Consider the following 16,306-nt stretch of genomic DNA (forward strand, 5'->3'; position numbering starts at 1 on the left):
GCTCCACTTAAAGATGCTACTGATACATATGTGAAACCTTATTCCAAGACACACACTATGCAGAATGAAAGTGGTGATGAAAAAGAATGTCAGAAGGATGAGAAACTGCAGCTAAAAGCAATTAGAAGCCATTCTTGGATTCAGGCTATTTTCAGATTCAGGGATAAATATGAAAATGTACTTTCTCGTCTTCCAAATGTAAGTCCTTCAGGGAGCCACACAAACATGTGCCTTTGTTTAGATCAGGCCAATATTTTTGTGTGAGAAAGTAAAATTTCATCCAGTGGTCTTTAATAATGTCAATGGCATAAAATTCCTCTTCTCTGGTGTGTTCAAGTTTAACATTTTCTAATAAAAACAATCACAGAAAAGGTGCCCTTATACTGAGCAATTCTTTTGAGTAATTAGCATGTATTAAATAAAGAAGAAAAGGGTTAACTTTCAAAATATGCTTAATTCTAGTGATGATGAAATGGATGAAAAGAATAAATAAATTTAGATTAGAGAGACAATCAAAGACTTGGGTAAAAAGTGGAACTGAGTACATGGAGAGAAATGTAGAAGAAAGGTTGTTAATCTTTCACACATGTCATTTACTCAAGAAGAAATTTCATAAAAGACTCTCCAATTAATGTCTCTCTTCCATAAGGGATCCAAACCCTATTTTCTGACAGTGATATATTATGCTGGAGGGAGAAAGAGAAAAGCTTCTTTTCTCCAGGTGCTAGTCATGCCCATGTCCATATGCTGAACTGAATGACCAGAGGAATAGCCTTTGCAAGGGACTAATTTCTCTTCAGGGCCATCAGCTTTTCTGCTGGTTGCTCCGCAGTTGAAACAACTGAATCTTGCTTTGAAGCATTGCGCCAACAGGGACACTTATGTTTCTTCTCTTTTCTCTGATGTCCTCAGCCCTGTGGAAATGTGCTGAGCTAAAACAAGGGGGACCCTGATGATGAAGAAATTATTGCGACCTGTGCAATTGTCGGGAAAAAGTTGAGAGAAAACGCAGCATCAGCAGATAGAGCCCAGTTCTGACTCATACTGAGGACAAGAGTTCAACAAGCCTAAATCCCAAACCAGATTCGGAGTAGGAATGAACTTTTGAGTGATGTAAGGAATTTCATAAACATTGCTGGTGGACAGGATTTGTGTTTTATTAGGCCATTGGTATAGGAATATACCATGAGGTTATCATGGCTTCTATTCCTATGCATTCCACATGTGCTTGTGTCCTAGGGAATTTTTAGTTGCTTGAATAGAGCCTAAAATAAATATAAATAAATTCAAGGGTGACATGAGGAGGAGAAGAATATTGCAGCAAAACAATAAGAACAAATATGAGTCCATACAATGTGTTTTACCCTACAAAACCTCACCGGGAATAATATAAACACTGCGATGACAAGTGGAGTTGCTGAGACATTACTTGAGTTAGAGGTGTCTCTCCAAGGCAGGAGGGAGAGTACTGAAATTCATTGCTGCCTGTGAAAAGGGCTTCTCAGCAGAAGACCATGATGTTTCTTTATTGTTCTCATTAACTCAAAGCAATAAAAAACTCCCAGCTGTGTAGCACAATATAATGGGACAGTGAGAGACAAAACCAGAATTTTAACAAGATATAGCTCTTGCCAATGCTCCAAGCTCTTAGAGGGAACTCTGCTCTGAAGCAGCCTCCATGCATCAGTCTGGGCTTCGAAGAAGGGAGAAGAGCTGTCACTGCAGAGCAGCTCTCAGATCCTGATCCCTGGGGCAAGCTGCTGGTGGTTGGGAAGAGTTGCCTGGTAACAAGGAGCTGTTGCCTTCTCATTTCCAGCTGTTAAACTGCATTGGAAGGAGCTGAATAATGACAGAATAGAAACCTAGCTTATAATTTGTGGTTTAATACAATGGAATAGGAGTAATGTTATGGCACCTCTAAATTCTATAGGACACAAGTCTTTGCACTAGAGTTCTTGCAGGTCCATGTTGCAAAATGGAAACAAAGCTTCCTGTAACATTTTATTGGTCAGCTTCTTGTTCCAACAATATTTGTCAGTGGAGTGCTGGTGGTGTAACCTCTGGTGTGTGTAAAGGATGGGGAAAAGGTAACAGCAATGGGGATTTTAACAGAGCAGCACAACAAAGAGACATAACAAAGAAAAGAAAAATTCATTTTCTGGAAAGTGTATGCAAATAAATGTATTAGAATATCAACATTTATATTTCATATTTGAATGGAAAATGCAATATCTGATGTGCTGATTTCTCCATCCAAATGGAAATGTGTACATTTACCTATTGATAACAATAACAATAATAGCAATGGTCTGAGTTTAATTCTAAAACAGGTATTCTACTTTCTTCTCTGGAAGGGAAATCCTAGCTGTGTAGTTTGAGAGAGACTGAGACTTGAATGAGGCCTGTTGACATCTCTGGGGGAGACAAAGAAGAATGGAAGGTTGGAAGTCCAGAGCAGAAGGTTGTCCCACTGTAAGACTGTCATCATTGAGGGAAGGAGTTTCAACACATGCTGTTGGGCAACCTGTACTGACTGCCATGAAGTTTCCATCTTCAAAAGCTGGAGGAAAAGAGAATGCCTGCAAAAACCCAAAGCAGCATAAAAAAGGGGGGATTAACCATCCTCTGAAGTCCTGGGAACAAAAGGTGACATTGATGTGGGCTTTGGCAGGGAAGGCAGTCATGGGGCCTGCTTACATTCTTTTGAAGGGTTGTAAGCAACAGAAAGAAAATATCAGCTCTGGTTTAAATTCAAAAACCCATAGTTCAGTGTGCTGTTTTGGTTGGGGTGGAGCTGATTTTCTTTATAGTTGCCAATGTGGGGCTATGGCGAAAAGAGTGTTGATAACTCAGGATGTTTTAGCCATTGCTGAGCAGGACTTGCACAGCACCAAGGCCTTTAGTGCCTCTCACCTCACCCACCAGTGAGGGGGCTGGGGGTTTGCCAGGAGTTGGGAGGGGACACAGCTGGGACAGCTGACCCCGAGTGGGCAGAGGGAATATCCCACACAATATGGTGTCATGACCAGTATATAAAGCTGGGGGGAAGGGAAAGGAAGGAGAGAATTTTTGGACTAAAGGTGTTTATCTTCTCAAGTCACCATTACACAGGATGTTGCTCAGCTTTCCTGGGTTGACTGGATACCTGCCTGCCCATGGGAAGTGGTGAATGAACTTCTTGCTCTGCTTTGCTGGCCTGTGTGGCTGTGGCTTTCCCTGCTAAACTGCCTTTGTCTCAACCCATGAGTTTCTCACTTTCACCCTTCTGGTTGTCTCCCCCATCCCACTGGGGAAGAGTGAGTGAGCAGCTGCGTGGCGCTGGAGTTCAACCATGACATTCAGAAATGTGTTATTTTAACCAGGAAAATTAGGGAGGGAGAGGGATATCTAGGTGAACTATATGACTTCCCTTTTCCATTACAAATTGCTTTGAAAGATATGGTAATATCACAATACATTGCTAGTGAGAGCTGGTTTTGAGCCTGCGTTGTGCTAATTTTATCAAATACTAAAACCTTCAAACATTGGTACTTAAAATGGGTAAGAAATATGTCAAGGAAATATGTTTGATTCGTGTGCAATCTGATCTTCAGGTAAACGTACCAGTGTTCTCTTCTCTACAGGAAATCTTTCGTGTTTTAGGAAGAGAGTGATAGTGTGAAAATAAAAAACAGGAGGCACACAAAAATCAGTCTGTACCCCCATCCATAGATGCATACAAATATGCACATGTATGTATCTCCATATCCATGCATGTGTTGCCATGTCCCAGCATCCTACAAACGCAAATCAGTTGAGCTTCTTACAGCAGTCCTCTGAGACAGGAAGCTATTATTCTTGTTCACAGATTAGAAAGCAGAAGTCTGGGAAGTTCAAAGGTAAAACCCAGGAAGAGCTGGAATTGACTTTAGTTTTTTAAAGTTCAAGGCAGGGGTTTATGTCCAAGATTTACGATACCATCTTTTCTTTTTGTTGTTTGACTTGATTTCAAAATTTCTATGGCAAAGAGAGAAAAATCATGAAATAGAATAGCATTCAAATAAAAGGAGAAAATTATTGCTTCCCTTTAAGTTGAGAGAGGGAAAATCTTCCCTTCATCTTAGCTTGTATCAGAGCAGTAAATTAAAAATGAAGTGCTGATTCTTCAAAAAGAAATTTAGTTTCGCTATCATTGATGCCAGCTGGGTCTGCAAGCTCTACCACAGGAAGAGATGAATAAGTGGTTGAAAAAATCTGAATGAATTACACTCAGACCATAATAATTAAAGCCCTTCTTGGATCTTAAGGGCTGGAACCAGAAAAACAATGGTCCAAAAGACCCAGTCTAGCACCATTGCATTTTGGTGTGGGCAGTCCAGTGCATAATAAAAACTCAGCAGCACCTTGCTTTTAATGGAATAAATGGGGCAAAGCAGGTCTGGAAGGGCAGCAACCCCTTTCACAGACGGGTATAAGGGGCAAATAAATCCACCTCCACTGCAGGACACAGGCTGGGGCTTTCTTCATCCTGTGGTGCTGACTCCTTGTCCCTCAGGAGTGCACCCTCATTTCTTACGGACCATGCTGTGAAGCAAAGGAGATGATGGAGGGACCTGTGATACTGTGGTGCATGGAGAGGACCCTCAGGAGGGAATCTGGTGGAATCCTACATTAGCCTCCTTCAGAATTTTAATGATTATTTATACATTATATTATATACAATACAGAATGACTGTATATTTTATGCAAGACCCATCCTAACACTGGATACTGGTCTCTGCTGCAGATTCTTCTCTAGATTTACTCAGAAATTACTTGTATTTATTGTCTTCAAAGGAAAACCAGTCACCAAGTTGTTGCTCTTTGTCTACAATCACTTTGCTTTCATCTATGATTTGGCATCAGCTGCACCAGGAAAAGGCACATAATTACAGTTTTCTTCTAAGTTATTTGACCAGAAGTTCAAATTCCAAGTCCCTGAAATTACACATTGGTTATAACTAAGAAAAAAAAATTCAAGTATTCTGTTAAGAAAATGGTGTTAAGCAAAACACTCCTATTGCAAGAAAAACACCTTAATATCTGAAAACAATGAATAAAATGGACAGAAACTTTAGTTGTTATCTGGTATAGAATTAAGTTCAACTGTTTTCTTACTAGAGCTTATCAGTTCTTATTTTTATAGTGTGCATTGTTTATATATTGTGCTCTAGAAATACTTTATTGCATAAATGTTTGGCTGTAGGGAGGGAGGAAAGGGTGGGAAAATCCTCAACAAATAATCCAGTGTATTTAAGGCTTCACTCTGTACATATGCTGCAAGGAAGATTCCAACAGTGTGGTTTACTATATGCCAGGTGCATTTGCTGCTTGGAAAGAAAGCACTTGGCCCTCTGTTGAAACTAGAAATCTTCAATATGCCCATCACTTGTGCAGACACCAGCTCTTAGGGCAAGGGTAGTAATGCACAGGAATGCACGTTTTGGGGGTGAAGCCCCATAAATCTCACATGCAATATCCTGAAGCAGCAGACTCATCATGTGTGGGCTGAATGAGTTATATACCATGAGCAGAGGAGCTGCCCTTGCTGTGCAGGGGCTTGCAGCAAGGCCAGCCAGTGCTTTTCAAGGCACTTGGTAGGACATGAAGGGGAAAGATGCTGTACCTGCTGCACTGCTGCTGTCCGGCATCTCCCATGGGCAGGACCATACTCTAACTTTCAGGTAGAAAAGGGCACATGAGGCCAAAACTTTGTGTTGGGTGCCAAACAAAAAGCTAAAACCCTTTGGCACTGCACTGGTGTGAGTCCTGCACATGTGTTAACCCATAACATAGGAGCTCATGTGTGGCCTTAAGTGCATATGTCCCACATACCTATATAGACTCTGCACACGGTGAAGGTGATTGCCCTCTGCAGTGTTTCAGGTGTCTCAACTCAAAGCTGTGGCTGCTGCATCCTGGGTGTCATGCAAGGACTGATTAAATATGGGCCCAGAACCACCCCAGGCACCAGCATACACTTGCCTGGGGTGCAGAGGCATAGAACCTCCAGCAGCCCTCTCTGTCCTTCTCTCTCTGTGTGCCCAGATATCTCCAGATTGACCCTGTTGCTTGAAACCCATTGATGGGAGCCACAGAGGAGCTGCAGCACAAGCTGTTCCCATGTGATGATCCCTGAACCCCGATTCTGCCTCCCCGTCTCTCACTGCAATGTTCCCATACCACTCCCTGTGGGTAAATGGAGGGGCTCCTCTGATGCTCACCCAGCTCCTCCTGCTGTGCCTGGGAATGCTGTCTCCACCCCAAAAGGGCTCCCTCCAAGTGCACAAATGCACGGCCTTCCTCCTTCCCTGTGTTCAGCTTTTAATATGCATCCCTGTAGCATTGTGCAGCTTCCATGGGTGCTGATAAGCAGATTGCTTTTTTTTTTTTTTTTCTGTAAAGGCAGAAAACTAATGCAAATTACATTCACTGTGGGTTTTGATGTGTGTGGCTTGATGCTTATCAGCTCAATTATACTGCAGGAAAGTGAATGGCAGGATTGTTCTCCTAGTCTTACATGGAGTTAAACAAGAAAAACCGTGAAACTCTGCGTTACAATCAAGTGTAACTGGGGTCTTCACAATTCCAGAAGTGGGTTCTCTGGCCAAATTAAAGAAAGTGGAGAATTGCCAAGGAAAACATTTTTGTCCAGCTTAGTTTATCTGATGTTACCAGCATGTAGTGATACATTATCATAGAGAGTTATTTCCTCTGTTAAACATAGAAGCAAGAGCAAGGATGGATAAACAATGTAGCAAACAAACCCCAAGTGTTTAATCATTTTAACTTACCATGGCGGGAAGCAGGGGTGGAGGGGGAAGGAGATAAAATTAGGCATTCTTCAAAGAGCCCAGCCACTGCTTTCTGTGTTGGAATTGTCTCCATCAGAGTAGGAAGCCTGAAGCACAGAGCAAGGGGCTGTCCAGCAGCCAAAAGCTCTCTCAGAGCCCCAGTCTGTTGCAAAAGAGAAGCCCTCTGAGCAAGGTTGTGGGGCATGGCTCAGGGTGACCCAGACCTCATGGCCTGGGAAATGCACAGCAGGAATCAAACATCTTGCTTGCTTTTAGATGTGTCTGGAGTTTGTGTCCGATCCACTCACTCCAGGCTTTCCTCATGACAAACAAAGGGATGCAGATAAGGGCATGGTTCATCTGACACTTATTTCAGGGGTCTTGTTTGGGATGAAATGATTCACACCTTGAATACAGTATACATTGGTTAAAAAGAGACTATTCCATAGTAGATGTCTGTGTTAGAAATATCAATATTTAATCAAAAGAGCCCATAGGCCACCACAAGATTTCCTTTGGTGGTTGCCATCAGCCATCATTGTTGGACACTGGGATCTGTATGGCTTTGCACACCCAACAGGCAAAGGGAGGGACAGGAAACCAGAAACTTTCCTTTCTATAAATAAGATCCTAACCCTTCAAAGCAAATGAGTGAAGTTGCACTGCAACAAGGAGGAGTGACAAGGATTGTCTACCCAGATAATGCAGTTTCACAGGTAGTTATCCCTTTAACCTTGAATCCCATAGTTGAAGTATTTAGATAATTCCAGTGCATCCCAGACCAGAAGTCTCTGAGCAAATCAGAACTTAGAGAAAAAATTCAGAAAGAAAGTATTTGGTACATTAAGGTTGCTAATTACCACTATAAACCAGTCTTTAGTACAGCAGTTTTACTGCAGAGCTGTTTGTTAGGATAAATTTTTATCCTGCCAAGATAACATACAAAGGACCAAAGGGATCTTCCATGATGAAGGGCTAAAATATGTCTGTGTGGCTGAGACAGGGGTTTTGTGTGGTAGCACCCCATTATCTCCATACCTGGAAGATGAGGAGCAGAGTTTTGGCTGAATGTCCAGAACAAGTTCTGGGTTGTGAAATCTCTGTGTGAGGGAGCAGTGACAGCTAAGCTGACCTTCATGTCTGGCTCAGGTAAGGCTGTGTCAGTACGTTGCCTCCCCTCCCATTGCTTGGAGGGTAAACCATGAATGGGGATGTCATTTCCTCACTGATAATCTGCAGGTCACTGGAACCTTTTTGCACATAAAAATGTACTTCAACATGCTAAAATACAGCTCCTGCCTATACCTTTTTCAGTTAAATTGTGCAGGGTGAGACACAGCCTCTTCCAACAGCTTAAAAACTAGGACATTTACTGGCACAGCAGCAAAAAATGTGTTTGCTAACCCTTATGTACAACGAACGTGTTGATGGCAAAAACATGTTTTGCAGAAGGTACCAAGTAAGCTCAAGGCTGAACAGAGAGCTGTAGAGTTGTCTCATTCCCTGCCAGTGATCCTGGGATGTCTTCCAAAATTACCTGTGGCTTCTTGAATTTAGTTCAGTTGGAGCTGGGAATCAGCAAGAGAAGTGTGTGTAAGCATCTATATGTGTAGAAACAAAAAAGTGACATATTGAAGACTGTATGTTGGTAGCCTAAAAGAGTCGAGAACATCAATGCATTTGCAAAATTAAACCTCTCAGTCAAGTACTGGATATTTTCCTCCAGATAATCCTCTAAACTAAAAATTAAAAATAAATAAACCGGACAAATCTTGAATCTAGATGCAGTCCAATGAAATTTGAATCAGCAATAAATATTCCTATTTCATAAGAATGAAATAAGATAGGGAGAGTATGGTGAAATCAGCAGAAAGTATGTCTAATCCTAAACTGCTTAAAACTCATTACAAAAATAATGATTCAGTGACATAAAAGCCTAGTCTAAGCAGTCTCTTCTTCTCTCTCTTTAACTAATTTCTAGAAATTAAGCTAGAATAAGCCCCTGCAGTATAAAAGGCTCCAAACCTCACAGGAATTGTTGGAGGTTTGCAATAGGCTGTGGTGGGACTCATCTGAATAGGACAAAAGGATAGGATAAACAGTAGATGGACATTTTTCCTAGTGTGCTTGTAGGCATGTCCATGTACCACCTAAAACTGAGTCTTGTGGACACCAACAGTTCTGTGGGTGTGAGCAGAAGAGATAGAACTAAGCCAAACAAACCAACAGAGAAGCTATTCACAATTTCTATGGAGACAGAGCAGCTGGTCCCACGTGGAAACAGCTCGTCCCCACACACCATGCTCCACCTGCCAGGTACAGTGTCACTTCAGCTCATCAGCGCTTATGCGAAGCTAGGAGAGGAGCTTGAACTATCCTCTGCTTTAAATGCATTTGGACACTGCACAATTTTATGGATCCAGCTAGAATATCTGCAGGAGTTCTCAGGACCAGGCCACCTGAGCTTGCTCAGCCAGCTCTGCCATGCCCAGCACTTTGACTGCTTTCACCCATTGCCCTAACAGTGGCACAGGCAGTTGTAGCAGAAAGCCCAAATTGGGTCAGCTTTTGCTATTGTTTCTTCATCTGTGGGAAGTGTATAGAGGGCTGAGATTGGAATCAAAAAGTCTGCAGTGGGGAAAATGGAAAAGTCTAAGGGATGTAGAGTGGTTTGAAAGACTTCAAGTTTGTTTACATCCTCTCATTTTTCCTTTTACCTTATTCTCTGGTACTTCAAGAGTACTGTAGCATGGAAAGATCCTAAAGTGGAAAGGCTAGGCCAGTCATGGAAAGATAAACACTGAACAAAGTTCTGGCATCAAATAAAGGTCTTCCTACAACATGCAATACTAGCATGGACAGGGTTAATGTCATGTGTGGCATTCAAACTTATGCAGCCTATTTTGAGTCAAAGGGCCTTTTGGCTCTCTGCAATTAAAAATGGAATTGATTGAATTTTTCATCAGCTCTGTTTATATTTACACATTCTTGTCTGGTCAAAATTTGGAAATTTTGTGGGTCATTTGTGTTTTGTCTCTGTGAGTGTGGCATATTCAAAAAAAAAAAACAATCTGAAATGTCAACGATATCAAGAGGAGACAACAGTGACTGTCTGAGATTACTACAGTACAGCACTCTCTTTCCTACAAAGGAAGAATAGTAAGTTTGTATCTACTGTTATACATAGGATAATTTATGAGGTCTTTCAGGAATTCTGTACTGTTCCAACAATTTTCACTGTCATTGGGGGAAACAGCAAAGTTTGGTACATTGCTAAGAAATATTTGTGCCTTAAGCATCTCCTGAAGACTCATCTGCCGTTTCATGGTACACCACAGTGCTCCATTCTGCAGGTCACTTCAAGCCTAACTCTGGTTTTAATGGGACTAATGGCAGTTTTAAATACTCTCTTTGTGAGCAAATGAATACAGCCCATTCATTTCAGTTGACAAAAGTTAAATAAATGTAACATTTTCCTTCTGAAAATAAATGGAAATATCTTTAAAAATGAGTCTAAAATAGATATTTACATAATGAAAGAGATTGTTCCTTATGTTCTTCCAATTTGCATTCATTTTGGCTCCTTCAACAGCAGCTATTGGTGATGAAGTAGTTGAAAAAGAGCGTAAGTCATTGAATCAGAGTTAAGACATGTAGTACCATGACCCATATATTCCTATTAGGTGACTTGCTACACTTGCATGGTTCCAAGCTGAAAGGAATGTGTGTTTCTCTGGTAATATAGGTTGGAAAAAGCATATAGATGATAATAATAAAAAAACCCCATGCAGTTGAACATGGAAAGACACATCTGTGAGTAACTGCTGCTGTACTTTTTCTCAAAATCCATCTGTTTATCATAAATTTTCATGTCTCTGCAAGCATATTAAGAGATACTGAGTGATGTGGTAGTTACTGGAATCATTACAAAACCAACAAACCTGAGGAGAAAGCCAGTTTTTCAACATTCTATTTATTAAACAGGACAAGCAATAGAATAGAAGTGGTAAAATTTTGAAACTTCAGTTACAGTTAGTAAGCACTCAGTAAGAAAAGGACAGTTTTGCAGCAGGTTTCAATTATATCCGTAGTGGATTTCAGGGCAGTTACATCAGCTCCTATATTCTGGGCAAATCAAGAGGCTGATTAGCATGGATGAATTGTGCAAATAGAAGCTTGTGCTTCTTCTCTCAGTTATTTCACCTCCATTTTCTTCTGTGAACACACAGATTTCTCAAGAAGCAGTCGATGTTTTCAAAATAGGCCTGTAATGAACTGTAGGCAGGTTTTGCATGTTGAGTGATCAGGCTGCTGATGAAATTACCTTCCCTGAGATCCCAGGAGTCTGTGAGCATGTTGGCTATTTATTTAGGTTTTCTGTTCAGAATCATGTTAAATTCTTGCCTAATGCAGGCACAATTTCTATTGCACTATTCAGCAGAAAAAAAAAAAAATATTAGCAACACAAAAATTTTCCCAGTTCAATCACTAAGAGACAGACTGTGCTGTTTGGAAGGTATATTTTAAATGGGAGGAGGGGGAGACTTCACAAAAGATTTTATGTTATTTGATGATACTTTAAAAGCAAACTGAGAATTGGAAAAAAATCTATGGGATAAATATGGCCTCTATAAGCTTTTAAAAACCGCAGTACAGAGTCCTGCTGGCCTTTAGGACTACAATTAAAACAGCAGCAAGCCAAATAATGTGATCAATTGCTTATGTAGACATAATCTTCCCACCTCCTTTCTAGGCCTCCTCTGTCTCAATAGCCATTCCTGAAAAACCACGGCAGTGATTGCCTGCACAGCCCTGTAGACAATCAAGGAATCTCCCTGTGATGGTCTGAACATCCCAGCGATCTGTTTTGTCCTGCTGTTTGATTTGGGGAGCAAGCTTCCTCTGAGGCAAGAGGCAAGGGAGGATGAAGAGGAGCTCCAAAATGATGTGCTGCCAGCAGGAAAAGGTGAATGCAGAGCAGGAGATATTTTAAGCAGATCTGAGTGGACTGGTGTGCGTGTGGCTGTGGTGGAGGGTGCCTGAGAAGATGGTGAAGCTGTCAAGCTGTCCAAGCTGGGAATTGTTGTTGACTTCACCAGTGCTAGCAGGTGCAGCAATTGAGGCTCATGTGGATGCAGGAGCCATAAGATGCCTGCAAGGAGAAGGTGCAGCAGCCATAGGAAGATTCTTTGGCTGTACCCCCTTTTTCCTTGTCTTTCCCTTCTGCTCTCAGCAAACCTGGAGGTGAGGAGAATACTGCAGGAGCTGCAGACAAAGGATGCAGCTGAGCTGGAGGCAGGCAGGGCAGCTTCTCCTGCCCAGAGAATGGCTGTCTATGGCCATGGGCCACACAGGCTCTGGAATTCACAGTGGCAGCAGCAGATCTGCTTCCAAATGTGGGAAGAGGTGGGTGGGATGAATATTGGTTCCCCAAAGGGTCCCAGGATTGGTGGACAGTACCTTGTGTCAGTACTATAAGGGCAAGGGGCTGGTGGACATACAGGGCCCTCAGTGGTTAAAGAGCCTGTGAAAAGAAGTTCTCTGGAAGCTGGGATAGAGGGCTGCTTTTGCTGGGGCAGAAGGATAGGTGTGCTGTAACCCACAGAGCTATCAAAGGGGAGCATGCTGAAAAGGTTTCAATCGATTGAGGACGACAGTGATCTGTCAAAAAGAAGGACAAATTCCCATCCTGTCATTGCATGGTTGGCCAATGACTTCAGAAAAATTCAGTGCAATTTCCTTTCCAAAAGAAAATGTTGTTTTGAAGTTAGCCTGTGCATTTCACAGATGTGCCAATATACTGGCTGACACAGCTCCTATTCCAGAAGAAGAATATATTATTTCTTTTTGATAGGAGGTCAAAAAAAGAAGAGAATGGACTGAAACCAAATTCCAGTATATTTGTTATTTCCAAGCTCCTAATTCAGAAAAACAGTGTTGCACAACATTTTTTGCGATTTCATCCACAATTGTTCTCTGAGGGATCAACATTACAAGACACACTCATGTGGACAGCCTGGACAAATATCTCCTTAAAAATTCCATGAGGATGAAGAACAAGACTTTCTGGAAATCACTCAGTGCAAAACACTGTCCAAATTCCATTTGAAGAAAAAGACATGTACACAAATAAAACACATGCAAAAATTTTCAGACTTCAATGGCAAATCTTGATTTGCTTTTACCTCTGCTCTCAGATAGGAAGACTCCTGTGCTCTTAAAAACTCTATAAGCACCAATACCTCTTCCTCCTCCCTCTGCCCCCCCAACAGGATCTTCTGGGTTTAGCTTCTCACTTTGGGGTCTGCATGCTATTCTACTCAAGAAAAAAGGGCAGGGGCATCAGCTGGAGCCCTGTAGAGCCTGCATGCTTCATATTTAGCTGTGTTCTGGACCGCTTTGCACAGCTCACAGCAGTGTGAGCCTGACCTAGAGAGCCTTGAGCAGCGCCAATGTGACCTGAGTTCTTCAGTGATCCTGGGCTCTGGAACATGGCCCTTGTAGTTTAGCTGAGAAGAACCTTTCTCTAAACTCTGCTTTTGTGAAAGCAGAACCAGAGAGTTCCACCCTTACCAGCCCATGTTGCTGCAGCCAGGTATGCAAGGTGTCAGGCATCACAGCTGGCAGGGCTGCACAAGCAGCTACAGGTGACATGGGAAGGAACTAGGAAGAGGCTGGGAGTCTTGGGAAAGACACAGTGATATTCCTTTGGTTTAGAGTTCTAGTTTAGTCTGGTTTAGAGTTCTAGTTGCCTTTCCTCATCTCAGGCTTTCTGGTGTTCTCTTTTTTTAAAATAATGATTTATGAATTCATTTGTATATGGGATAGGCAAGAAGCATAGCCATAAAAATAAAAAAGTGAAAGAAAAGCAAGTGCAGAGGCTGGAACAGTACCTGAATTATAGCAGCAAGATGCAAAAGGTCATAAAAGGAAAAAAAAAAAAAAAACAAAAAAAAAACAACAAAACAAAACAAAAACAAAACAAAACAGATTTTGTTGACTCTTCTGCTCCCAGAACCAGCTTGGTTTATTTTCTGTGACTTCTTTCCCTCTTTTTATAACTTTCCAGGCTGGCTAAATTTCTTGGTAACTCCTGTGGCTACAGGAGCACATCTATTTCAGCAGTGACAGAATCACACACTATTGTTTTCCCTTCCAGCACCACCAAGCACTCCTAAGTCACGAAGCTGAGATCATTCCTTGAAGTTTTGCACAGTTCTGCCTGTGCATGCCTGGGACTTTGTAACATGAGGATGTCAGCTGCAAAAAACCCACCAAAACCAAAATGGCTTGAGGCATCATCATTGTGCATTTTGGGTCATCTGTGTCCCACAGATCAAGGGTAGAAATGTAACCAAACCAGAACATTGCCCCTAGCCTCAGGTGAAGGGCAGATTGGAAGCCTCTGAAGTTGTGAGAAACAAACTACAGAGGGCGTGGGGCAGGATCTATACCTCTTCAGAGCAGTAGTTCTCCACTGTAGTCACAAGCTGTCCTGAATTCACCTGCTTTCAAACCTACTGCAAAAATTATCCTTAAACAACAGCAGTTTGGGGGCAGTTTTTACAGGGAGTATTCACAAAGTGTTAGAGCAGCAGTACTTAAAGGGAAACTTAGATTTGCTTTTCCTCCCAGGTGGCAGCTGCCAGCTATGCAGAGATGAGCATGCAAGGGTCCAGCTCCAGTTTGCCGTCTTCTGAGGTTCCCAACATTTATCTTTTTGCTACCCAGTAAAAAGCATGTTTAGCTTTGCCTCATGCTACCTCATTGTGTAATCTCAGACATCTTTATTCCCTCAGGCACAGCCATAGCAGCAGACCCAGTTTAGAGGAACTATCACCTCAGGCACCAGAGACTACATCATGTTGTGCATCTGGTCCACATGGTTCCATCCCTGCTAACGCTGCTGATATTCCTGTCAATCCATGATGCTGGTGGGGGAAAGCCCACCCCAGATGTGCATCCCTTGATCTGTAGCTATGGAAACTGGACTCCTACTCCCCATTCCTATTCCTCTGTGTCACATCAGGACCAAGTTTGTCTCATCCCAGGAAGCAGGAGGAATAGTTATTCCTCTCCAAGACAAATACTGAAAGACTCTTAATTCACATTTGGCCTCAATAAAGGGAAAAGACTGAAAAATTACAATATTATGTATTTAATCTCAGGGCAACTTCATGGTTGCCAGCTTCTCCTGGGAATCCATCCTGAGCTATGGCTGCTTCAGTAGCTCCTTCTCATTCTAGATGCAGATGTGGCCTCATTTTCTGGAACAAGAATCAACACTGTAAACGTTTATACTCTAATAAAACCTAAGGACCCCTCCATTTCTCAGCATTTTCAAGGAGATCAGTAGTCAAAAGGCACCACTGAGCAGCCACTCTTATCTGTCAGCCTGCTCTCTGCCATACAAAAGTCAGTGATTTCTGCTACATGCAGCAAAAAGAATCATTATTGTTTCTGACTCAGCTTAGAGTATTTTGTCATGTCTGATTTTGCTGGAGGCTCCAGCCCTTCACGCCAAGTTATGTTATCACACAGCAAGAACAGCTAAATAGCCCCAGATGGCCTGGTTGGTTCACATTAGCCTCCTAGGTTCTTAGCAGCACTGTCATAAACCCTGTTACTCTTGGATAGTGCAGAGATGGCTTTCTCAAGCCAGATTTGTGAACAGTCTAGGTGGATGCTCCAGGGCTCCGTTCTGAGACTTGGAGCATGTTTAAAGTACTCTGGGTTTGAATAAATCATATCCCTGTGTACTACCATAAAGGAATGTGGATGATACTCTTGTGGTTATCCACAACATCTTTGTGGAGATTTTGGGAAGAAAAACAAATAGCACCCTTCCAAATATTTTGAAATGCTACCTCTGACTCTGAGGAAGAAAAAGTTTAAAGAGAAATTAGGCTGTCATGAGTTATTTGGACTAATAACCACCAGCAGAATAAGTTAACTTCTAAAAATATTGTTTGGCTGAAACTTTTGTGTCTGGTTTTGGGGGGATTTTTTACTGATCTGTGCAGTAATGCACACACTGTAAAGACTAAACATTCATCAGTTTGATAGGCAGGTTTAGCTCAAAGACAAAGTCATCACACAAATGTTGTCCTGCATAAACTGAGAGACATGGCAAGGTTGGTACCAAGTGCTGTGGAGAAGCATCATCACCCATCATCTTTATCGTGGCTCATTTTATTGGTAACAACTCCAGCTGTGGTCTCAGCCATGATATTCTATCTGCAAAAATTGAACTGAAAAGGTCTGCAGAGAATTCTCTGTGTGGTATAGTATAACAAATTTGCTAGATTTACTGAAGTGTTAGGTTTGGAATTTTCTATTCAAGTATTCCTTCAATAGGATGCAACAGATACTTTGACAACTTGTTTAAAAGAAAAATCTGGTCTCCATTATGTGCAAGTGCTATGTCATATAAAGTTGAAATAGGAAGACACCATTCTTTTAACTCAGTTTTGGTCATTATGACTATATCCTGC

Source organism: Anomalospiza imberbis, chromosome 2 (assembly GCF_031753505.1).
Source record: "Anomalospiza imberbis isolate Cuckoo-Finch-1a 21T00152 chromosome 2, ASM3175350v1, whole genome shotgun sequence".
Classification (NCBI taxonomy): Eukaryota; Metazoa; Chordata; class Aves; order Passeriformes; family Viduidae; genus Anomalospiza; species Anomalospiza imberbis.